Below are 11996 nucleotides of genomic sequence, written 5' to 3'. Positions count from 1 at the left end.
ATCGTGGTTTGGTATACTAGAAGTAAGTGAGCTCAATTTAAAATTGTTTTGAGATTTGAATTAAAAGCAACCTTAACTTTGTCTCTAGCAGCAAGTTACAAATCTAATCTATTTAACTCTGAGTTTAGTTTTTTGGTTTTCAAGATTACATATATGTGAACATTTTTATTTTTCCCTCTAAATTATTTTACTTAGCATTAAATCTTCAATTTCAATTTATCTTGTCAAAATAGCAGAAATTTCTTTTCTATGGCTGACTGAATTATATTTTATAACTTTATTGTTTTTGCATGTCATTCTTGTGCAGGGGCCATGCAATCTTCTCTGTATCGTTCCAATTTTAGTATATGTACTGCCAAAGCAAGCACATGATTATATTGTTTTCATAGCTTCTTTTTATTCCTCTATTGATAAATACAAGTTGTTTCCATGACTTTATTATCAATAATAATGCTGTTATAAACAGGAGAATGAAGATGATTTTTCAACTTAGTTGTGTTTTTTCTTTGGATATATTTTGAGAAGTGGAACTGAATTATACTATAGTTTTAATTTCATATTTTAAGGATTTTGTATATGTTTTTCATAATAACTACACATGTTCAGTCTCATAAATAGTGTATAAGAATTTCTTTTTTTGGTGCTGGAGCGATAGCACAGCAGTAGGGCATTTGTCTTGCACGTGAACAACCTGGGGCATACCCGGGTTCAATCCCTGGCATCCCCTAGCCTACCAGTAGCAATTTCTGAGCCCAGAGCCAGAAGTAATATGAGCACTGCCAGGTGTGATCACAAAACAAAGCAACAAAACAAATCAAACAAAAGAAAATAAACAAAATAAACAAAACAAAACAAACTTTTTTTTTCTTCATTGTGCCATTTTAATTTTTTTTTTTTTTGGTTTTTGGGCCATTCCTGGTGATGCTCAAGGATTACTCCTGTTTTATGAACTCAGAAATCACTCCTGGTTTGGGGGATATATGGGACGCCCAGAGGATCGAACCACAGTCTGTCCTACGTTAGCAAGACAGACACCCTACCACTTGAGCCACCACTCTGGCTCCTTATTATAGCATTTTAATAGAAATTAGTTAGTTCAGGGATCACTCCTGGTGGGGATTGGAGAACCAGATAGGTTCTGGGGATCAAAACTAGGTCAGTCATAAGCAAGGCAAGCTCCTTCCTATCAGCTGTACTATGTCATCAACCTCTTTCATGTATTTTAAGCATGATATTAATATCCCAAATGACAATGATATTGAAAAATACCATTACCAATTAGACTTTAATGTTCCTAAAAATGTCTATTTGGATCTTTTGTCCACTTTTAAATTGACATTTAAAATCTTAATTTTTTTGCTTTTGAATTATATGAGTGATTTGTATATTTTAGCTATTAACTCCATGTTATATATATAGTTTTCAATTATTTTCTCTTTAATACTCTTTCTAATCATTTTGCTGATATCTCTAGAGAAAGCTTTTAAATATGGTGTACCATTTTTTTTATTTATTTTGTTTGTGTTTTAGGTTTTATATTCTAAAAATTCATTGCCAAAACCTACACTAAAGATCCTTATTCTTATGTTCTCTTCTATAGCTTTCATGATTTTAAGTATAAAATTTAAATATTTTTAAGTTAATTGAAAAAAATTTATTTTAGGAACATGATTTACAATATTGTAAGTGTAGGGTTTCATGCATATCACTAATACCCTCCACCTCAGTGTCCACTTCTCTCCAACACTGTCCCATTGCCTCCTCACCATCCTATCCCAAAGTCCCCACCATGGTAAATTTCTACTAAAAACCAGTTCTTCATTTCTGTTGTATGGGAATTATTTTTCTTAACATGTTTTTATCATAGAAGAGAAATTATTTTTTTTACACTTTCTTCTGACTAACTCCACTCAATATGATGTTCTCAAGCTGCATCCATGCAGCAGCCTGTAGCAGGGTTTTGTCTAGACTTGAATAGTATAGTATTGTGTATATTATCATAGTTGCTTTATACACTAAACATTTCTTAGATATTGGGTTGTTTACAGATTTTGACTATTGTGAACAGTGCTGAAATGAAATGAAATGAAATGAAAATAGGACCTTTAAGGAATATGCCAAAAAGTGGAATTGTTGAGTCATATTAAAGTTCAATTCATAGTTTTCTGAAAAGTTTTCATATTGTTTTTAAAAAAGGTTAGACCAGCCTGCATTTCAACTAGCAGTGGGAGTGTGCTCCTGTTTCCCCACATCTATGAAATATCTCATGTTAAATTGTATAAGTGATATAAGATAGGATCCAATTTCCTTCTTTAAGTGTTATTTTTCCCAGCATCATTTAATAATAAGACTGTATTTAATCTATTTTATGTTCTTTGCTCTTTTTAAATATAACTCAACTGTGATGCTTAGGTTTATTTCTAGGATCCAAATTCTTCTATTAGTCTATTTTGATACTGTTTTTATAAGTATGAACTTATATCTTGAAATCAAAATGATATTTTTTGCTTTGTTCTTTATCATGTCATTTTTTGACTATACAAGTTTTTGTAGTCTTTATGTATATTTATGGGAAATATTGTTTGCTTGTATAAGAGAATATCATTGGAATATCAATACAGACTGTTGAATATACACAAAGATTTTTATAATATTGATGTTTGATGCTCTAAACTATTTTATAATCTACTTTCTTACATATAAAGTATTCTTTTCCCTAATATATATTTTACTAATGTTATACTTATTTTTAATTTTATTTGTGTATTGTAGTTTTAAATTAAATTACTTTTTTTTTTTTTTGCTTTTTGGGCCACACCCAGTGATGCTCAGGAGTTACTCCTGGTTATGCTAGTAGATATTGCTCCTGGACCATATGGGAAGCCAGGGGATTGAACAGCAATCATCTTGGGTTAGAGTGTGCAAGGCAAATGCCCTACTGCTTGTGCCACCATTCCGGCCCCTAAATTAAATTACTTTATTTAAACATCGTGGTTACAAGGTTGTTCATAATGCAATTGTTTTTCCTCTATCTTTCTTTCTCTCTTTTTTCCATTCCCCACCTTTTAGACACTGTGCACTGTGGTTTGAAATATTGTTTCATGCATATCACTTGTATCATATCACTAGTTCCTGTTTAGATAGATCACTTCCAACTATCATTTGTCATAGTGATCCCACTTTTCTTTATCCTAACTTCACTCTCCTGCCTTTTATGTGAAGCTTCCTACCAAGGACTGGTTTTTCTGGCCCTCGTCTCTATTGGCTCTGGATATTATTGCCATGCTATATTTAATATTTTTTATTTATAAGTGTGATTTTTCTTTTTTTATTTATTATGTTGGTCAAAAAAAGATATTTTTATGTTAAAAAGATATTTATTATGTTACCCAGGCATATACTGTTACCTTTTTTTCTCAGTTAATTTTTTTATTATTAATAATTTTTATTTTGACCAAAGTGGATTACAAATCATTCACAGTACTATTTTAGGTACATAATGACATTGAATTGGGGCATTCCCACCACCAGTGTTGTCCTCCCTCCACCTCTGTTCCCAGCATGCATCCCATATCACCCTTCCTTTGCTTCTGAGGCTGCTAGTATAAGTGTTCCCTTCTATATCTAACTTGTAGATTGGGATCGATTCTGTTGTAGTTGGCTTTGGATTTGGTGTTTAAGTCTGATTATTTTTTATTTCTACTCGATATCTATACTACTGTTTGGTTCTGGTGCCCTCCATTATTTCCTCCTCAATTTTTGAGGCAGAACAAGATGGTTCAAATTATGTGGTTCTGTTTGAAGGTAAGAAAAAAAAAGGATGGGTGGGGCAAAAATTCAAACAAGCAAAAAATGGGAGGAGTCCTTCTAGAGACTATAAAATCAGTTTAAAGAAAGAAAGGGAAAAAAGGAAGAAAAACATAAAAATAATACAAATAGTCAAACTCCCCAAACAAAGGCAAAACAAAAACAATCAAACAAACAAAAAACCCGAAGAGCACCACAGTAATAAAGACAACAACCAAACACTAACTATGGTCCTGAAATAAAGACGAATTAAAGCTCAGGGGAAAAAAAAGGGCAAAGAAAAGAGAAAAAAACAAGCAACAACAATTACAAAAAATTTTTTGTTTATTTTGTGCTATTTTTTGCATAGTCACAGTAAAAATTGGGGAGATTAGAAAGGGAATTCCCCTGGCCTAAGAGATACAGGGTTTCTCCACCCTTGAAGCATACTGTCATGGGTATAACTACAGGCTCCGTACATGCTCTTTTACTCTCCCCTAGGTCCTTTTGTGATGTCTGGAAGTTTTCCGCTCTGTGGTGGATGATAAAATTAGTCCTCTAGCTAGTGATCTTAGTATTTGCACATGTCATAGAATGGAGCCTAGGATTGAGTCTTTCTTTACAGTTCCAGAAGTTCTGCTCTATCACTATTGTTTTAATCACTCTTCTGTAGTTGGTGGTCTTGGTTTTTGCACCAATCCTAGGATGAAGCCTAGGATAGAGCCTTTCATTATGTTTCCAGAAGTTCTGCTCAGTTGCAGTTGTCTCAGTTAGACCTCTGGAATTAGAGATTTTGGTTGTTATACAGATTGCAGGTCAAAGCCTAGACTAGGGTCTTTTTTATTGGTCCCAGGAAGAGTTCTGCCCAGTCATGGTGGTCACAGTCAGTCTTCTGTAGTTAGCGATCTTGGCTTTTGCACAGATCAAAAGATGATGTGTCTTCTGATTTTTCTATGTCTATCACTCTATGACTTATTTTGTTAAGCACAATACTATGCATGTTTATACATGTATAAGCAAATTTCCTGACTATGTTTTTTTATAACAGCTGCACAGTATTCCATTATGTAGATATGCTTACCTGTAGCATATGTGAAGTTCTGTATTTAATCTTCGCTACTCTGTATCTACTGGGGCTCATATTAAAAGAAAATAACCATCAAAATAGACCAAATTATGCATATTAGTACTTCAATTGCAAATACTAGTTGAGGTGTAGTTTAATTAAGAATTGCCTTCGTATGATAATTTGATATGCATGATACCCTTTCAGCAACAATATTGCAAATCACAATGTCTAAAATAGAAAGAAAGAGAATGAATGAAAATAAAAATGCATTCTACATAGGTAGACACGGGAGAGGAAACTGAGGAGGGTGAGAGGGAAACTGAGGACACTGATGGTGGACAATGTGCAATGGTTAAGGGTGTTGTGCATTGTATGACTGAGAATCAAGAACAATTAACTGTGTATCTCACAGTGATTCAATTAAAGAGTTTATTTAGCAAAATTATTTCACTATTATGTGGTTGAGCAATAGCACAATGGGTAGGGCATTTGCTTTGTATGCAGGTGACCCAGGTTTGATCCCTGGCAGCCCATGTGTTTTCCTGACCCTGAAAGGAGTAATTTCTGAGCACATATCCAGGAGTAACCCCTGAGTGCAGCCTGGTATGGCCAAAAACCAAATATAATAAATTAAAAAAATGCCCCAACCACTGTGCTATCACTCAAACTCTCATCTTCACCATAAATTATTTATTGACAATTTTTCTTAAGCTGTAAGGCCACATAACATTTTTTAAATATTTTTAAAATACTAATGAAATTCTTTAAAATAAAATATTTCGGGGCTGGAGAGGTGGTGCTAGAGGTAAGGGGTCTGCCTTGCAAACGCTAGCCAAGGAAGGACCGCAGTTTAATCCTCTGGCATACCATATGGTCCCCCCAAGCCAAGGGCAATTTCTGAGCACTTAGCCAGGAGTAACCCCTGAGCATCAAATGGGTGTGACCAAAAAAACCTCACCAAAATCCAAGAAAATATTTCTGTGGAGAAATTATGTAATACTAAAATATAACCATAAACTATGTTAAGTTAACAAAGGTAAAGTTTCAAGGTAATATATTAATTGTAATTTTATCTATTTACTAAACTACTATATTTTACAAAGTTTTGTGAAATTATGTATTTCCATATATTGCCCAGAAAAAATTTTACTTTGCTTTTCAAAAAAATTAATTGATTTTTTAAAAAAATAAACTAAAATTCATAAAAAATAAAATTAAATTAAAATGGACTCCATATTAAGTAAAATATTATCTGAAAAGTACTAAAATTTAATGCTAATCATTGAATTTAACAGAATGATTTACTAAATGATAATTATATCTCAATTTAGTGGTTATGGCACACTTGCCATTTGTTTTATTTCAATACACCTTGGACAGTTATGTCTTGAAAAACTGGGCTTTTGGCTTTACATAGCTAAATGAAAAGAACACCATATTTGAAATAGAATTTTTAAATATGTGGAGCATAAAAGTCCATGGGGTTCAATTAATGAATGAAGGCAGTTGTTAGTGACATTTCATTGCTGTAAATGACTATGTCACAATTTACAAAAATACATACTTCTATTCAATGACAACTCTTCCAGTTTTTTGCTCATATTGTATAATCATTTATTTTATTTATTAATCATAAAATAATAGTTAAATTAAAACATCACAGGAAAATTGAGGGTTTTTTAATTTTATCACAAAGCAGAATATTACAAATATTAAGACGTATTCTCTCCACATTGCTTTTATATTGTTGAACAATCACTAAATAATTGAGCATATTTTATAAGACATACTCTCTCAATAAGGATTTGCCTTTTAATTCATTTGTAAATTACACTTAAATATCTTTTAAGTTTTTGAAGGTGGCCAAATTTGAATTGAAATGAGGTATTACTTTTTTCTGCCTTAAAAAGTCTTGTTCTTTAAATCCTGGTTCTTCCTTGAACACATATCTTGCTTGTTGGTCTGTTCCTTTGCTTGATTTTTCTATTTTGTAGAAGCCTGTATTTTTTAACACTTATTCCTCCCTCTTTTCCTCAAATCACATCTTTTTGTTTTATTTTGGGGTCAAACCTGATGATGCTGAGATAACTGCTCTCTCTCTTCTCAGGAGTCACTCCAGAAGGTGTTCAGGAAACAATATGGATTGCCAGGGTTGGCTGTGTGAAAAGCAAGTACCCTAATGCTGCATTACTATTCAGACTCCACCTCGGGTCTTTCAAGGTAGTTTTGTTCAATAAACACTATCTTGTTTCACAAAAAATAAAAAAAATAAAATTAAATATAAGTTGACTTCAAATTCTTTCTTCAACAAACCAGTAAAGTAAAGAAAAACAAATGTGGTATCGCATGTATTGAGTTCATCAGTCACTAATAAGTTGGTCAAAGACTGCATGATTTCACAGTGCAACTGACTGCTACAATGAAAGCATACATCTCCTAATCTTTCACTTCCAGAAAATACACAGATAAATGAGTTGGAATAATGATTTTTAATTTCTTTTCAAGGACATTTCTTTATTTTTCGAAGGTACTTTCTCCATGGGAGAGATCACAGAAAAGAAATGAAACTATTACAGTTGTTTGAATTGTAGTTTACCTGCTTTACTATAGAAGAATATCTTTCTTCAGACCTTTATTTTTTAGCTGAAAATTACCTGTCAACTTTAGCTGAAAATCACCTAATTGATGGATATAAATATAATTTAAATTGACCTCTCCTGTCTCATTTTGTACTCATTTACTTTCATAGTCCTTTATTGATGACCCTCTGAAGGTGGGACAGAGCAGGAATATAATGAGTATAATCTGCTATTTTTTCTGAATACTGGGTGACTTTGTGAATAGTTCTGGATAAGATATTTCATTCCACCACTCCCCTTTGTTTATTGAATACTTTATCTTTATTAGGCATTCTTCTAAGTAGTAGATACATGTTTTTGCTGGCCTTTACAAAAATACTTGTAAAGTGATACCAAATATAATTTCTTAAAAATACATACAGTTAATATACTTTTATCAGTGTTCACAATAAATGACTAATTTAAATTTTTTTAATTTTAAAAGTCTCATTTTCCCCAGTGTGTTGGCCTACTGTATCTTTGAATTTAATTACAATTGACTATTTTGTAGAATTTACTCACTAAAATTAAAACTAAATTGTGAATACGGTAGAATAAGAAAGGGCCTTAGATATCAAATATGTATCTAAAATATATTAGAAATGAATAACTTTATATATAACTTTAGAAAGTTATGGAAACACATCACATAAAATTTAAGCACTGGTTACAACTTAGGCATTAAAATTTTGGAGTTTATTAATTTTTTCTCAGTAGTTACTTGACTATATATATTTAATTTTTAATATATTAATTTATGTATTCAAATTATAGTTGGAGAAACATAGTTAAAAATAGTTTTTCTTCTGTCTGTGACTATGGCACACAATATGATTGTACCTTTACCACAAACAGTGCCCTAGACCTTCCACTACAGTCCTAGTGCAATGTCTAGTCTGCCTTTTCCTCCTCTCTCTTACCCTCCCAGTACTCCTTTTCCCCTTGGAAAAGCAGCCTCAAAAGGTTATTGTCATTAGATACTGTCATAGTTATATCCGGTATGTCTTCTTTCTCTCATTAATTAACTAACATAGAACCCTTTGTTTTATGCAAGGTATAGCAAAAAGGCAAGTATGTATAACTTTTTTTCTAGCTGAATACTACATTGTCTATATAATACCAGACCAACATATATTTATTTATTCTTTTGCAGTTGAAACTTCCTGCAGTGCTTAAGGCTTTACTTTTGGCACTGTGCTTTGGTGTCCACTCTTGGTGTTTCTTTAAGAACCACATCTAAGACTAGATGCTTTATCTCCTGTAATTTCTCTTAGGACTTTACCAAATACTCCTTTATACACTCATCTTTTTTGTGATGCGGATTCTTCCCATATTAGTAGCAGTTGCAATGAACATGAGGCTTTCATATACCTTTTGGAATAAATGGCTTTATGTTTTTAAGATATATTCCAAGAACTATCATCTCTGAATGATATGGCAGTTTTATGTTTAATATTTTGAGTAGTCTTTTTTTTTTTTTTGGTTTTTGGGTCACACCCAGCAGTGCTCAAGGTTTACTCCTGGTTCTATACTCAGAAATCACTCCTGGCAGGCTTGGGGGACCATATGGGATGCCGAAATTTGAACCACTGACCTTTTGCATGAAAGGCAAACGCCTTACTTCCATGCTATCTCTCCTGCCCTGGTGGATGGTTTTTAAGTGTCTTTGACATTGCAGAAAATATTCAGTGCTACTAGTATATTATCCATTTTTTTACAGACAAAGAAATAGCTGTTCCAGTTCCAAAGGTCTGTATCTGATTTCTTTCTACAGGTAAACTGATCCAATTGACAATACATTTAATTGTATGTATTTAGTATTAATCTAAATTTTGCATACATATATTCTTTCAGTTAGATCAATAGATTCTGTTCTATATAAGTGCTTTCAAAGTCATCACTTACAATCTTCACCAAATATATTTATTTCAAACTTGCCAAATACTGTGAGTTCTCTATGTGTCATAAGCAGTTCTTTGGAATGTTGATTAACTCTATTTCTCATTACAAGGACATATAACAATGTTTGAATATGTAATAATGAGGACTAATTAGTAGAAAAGAGAAATGTGACATCTATGCTATTTAATGTAGTAATAGAAAAACAGTAAAAGATGTGAGAAAAAGATCAGCTTATTAGTGTGAGTAGAATGAATTGAAGAAAGGCAGGTTTTGTGTTGAATAAGGATTATTTTCAAGAGCCTGAAGTTTTTCTTTGTTGGGGGGGTGGGTTGGACTTTCAAGAAATGTTCTGGAAATTCCGAGGGTCACTATCAGCAATACTTGGCCAACTGGACTGGACAGTTTAAGGCTCAGACGTTGTGATTGTAGGGGACCCTGAGGGTCACAGTTAGCAGTGCAGGATGATGGGCCTTCATAAGTGCCTGATATTAAACTTAGAGCCTTAGAGGGATACCTCGATACAAAAATGAAAGCTTTAAGCCAAAATTTCGCTAACATATGGCCCTCTCTTAAGTCCCCAAGATATGAGGGCTACAGTACAATAGGGTCGCAATTGGTAGAACAGGGAGCCACATGTCATAAACAAGCTCAGAAGCAGGTCAGAAAAAGATGGAGGAACATTTCCATAAACAATGTGATGAAGGGCAAATAGAAACAGTGTTGATCAACAGTTAAAACCAGCAATTAAGAATCAAGTAGCTTCAGTGCAGAAGAGTTTCCTAGCCTTGTGATTGGAAGTTCAGTTGATGAAAAAAAAAAATAGGACTTTCCCACAATTCAAACAGAAGAACACCAAAAAGCAGGGAATTGCCAAGAGACCGCTGAGTTCTGTCAACCTGACATAACTGTGAAATTCATTCAGGATAGTCCTAGTCCCCATGTGTTCATGTCCTTGAAATGGCCTCACCTATGCTTTGCAGGTAATGACTCATAAATTTCGCTTCTGTATTTTCCAGGACACTCCCCCAAAGTCCTATTCCTCAGTCAGATCTTTATAGAACTGGATTCTCACTCTTTTCTCAGATCCAGTTTTCTGTGAATTTGGGGAGTGAAAATTTTGAGCTCTACCAATTTCAGAACATGTCATTTAATTTCTTTGCCATGCCTCAGGGTGAGAATTTGCACAACAAATTCTCTTTAATTTAAGGTACTTATTGATATCTGGGATTGAATCACTACTGCTATTTTGTCTTTTGCTCCTAACTTTATTGTCTTTTTAAAAATGAACTTTCAGATAAATATTTGTTCAATTTTAAATAGAAGTTTTTTTTTTAATAATTTCTAGTACTGGTTGAATTGTAGTGAACTTAAATTTTTTTATTTGGCAAAAACATATTTCTCCTTCATATCTAAGTTTCATATCATGATTTAATATTCTTGGATGTCATATTTTGATGTTTTAGTATTTTAAGTATACTGTTTTACTCTTTTATTTATTTTGGGGGCACACACCTAGTGGTGCTCAGGGCTTACTCCTGGTGTAAGGGGTCCATATGGAGATGTTGGAGATCAAACCCCAATAGGCACCAGCAAGGCAAACATCCTAACCACTATTCATACAATTGTTCTGGCCCTATTCAATGAGAATAAAGAGACAGAGAGAAGTTAACAAGTTAACAAGTGAAGTGAGGATTAGATTTGGGCTATTAGTGGTGAACTTTGTGTGGGGTATACAAGTAATGTATAAAATGATACTTAAAACTTACATATTATTGTAATTGTAGGATTAATTTAATGAGTATAAGTATTTTCAGATGTTGGAAAATATAGAATTACAGATTTTAATATACTTGTTTTATAATAATGTCATTTCTGATCATAAAGAAAACATTAAAAATCCTTTGGCTAAATTTGTGATCAAAATTTATGATAAATTTACCTGTCTTAATATGTTTTAAACTGATTGATTGGTTACTATCCTTGGTCTTTGTTGAAACATTTAAATACTCTCTTAATGTGAGAAATTTCTTACATATTTACTTTCCATTTCAATGCTTCTTCCCCTATCCTGCTTCCTCGAAGAGAATAGTTAGCTTTTAAATTTAATATTCTACAAATAGAATAATCAGTGGAAATAGAAAAAGAGAGTTTTAGTTTAGGAAAAGAATTGTTAGTATCTGAATTACCTAATAATTTGCTCATTGTTGATGACCATTTGTCATTTTTTCATTACATACTTTAAATGTATAATTATTTTAAATTTATATAAATGTTACTCCACTTTCAAATTTTCACTGTGAGAAAAAGGCTTTATGATTCATAATTATCTCATGTTCTTTCAACCTAGATAAGCTTAATTGTCTTTTTGTTCCAAATGAACCTTTAGGTAAATTAAACTAATGGAAAATAACCTAGAAAGCTGGAAATAATATGAATTTAGTATGAAAGGTACAAAGATTAAAGACATCCACTTCAGTGGTCTTTTTAAACATTTTTTGTAATCACAATACTCACTTTGTTATAAACCACAATTGAAGTTGCATGGAACCAAAAGAGTATGGAAAATGGAACAGCATTTCGTTTTGTGAAACCTAGTGTAGGATTGTTAGGATCTTTTGTAG

General features: G+C 32.6%; 1 non-coding gene across 1 annotated transcript; it reads right to left on the bottom strand.

Annotated features, from left to right (window-relative positions):
- Positions 1 to 262: 262 nt before the first annotated feature.
- Positions 263 to 368, bottom strand: LOC126002242 (U6 spliceosomal RNA). Its single transcript, XR_007493001.1, has one exon. It is a non-coding gene; the product is annotated as a U6 spliceosomal RNA (small nuclear RNA).
- Positions 369 to 11996: the final 11628 nt, after the last annotated feature.

Source organism: Suncus etruscus, chromosome 2 (assembly GCF_024139225.1).
Source record: "Suncus etruscus isolate mSunEtr1 chromosome 2, mSunEtr1.pri.cur, whole genome shotgun sequence".
NCBI lineage: Eukaryota > Metazoa > Chordata > Mammalia > Eulipotyphla > Soricidae > Suncus > Suncus etruscus.
Note: the sequence above shows the minus strand (reverse complement) of the source record. Positions and strands in the feature narration are given on the sequence as shown.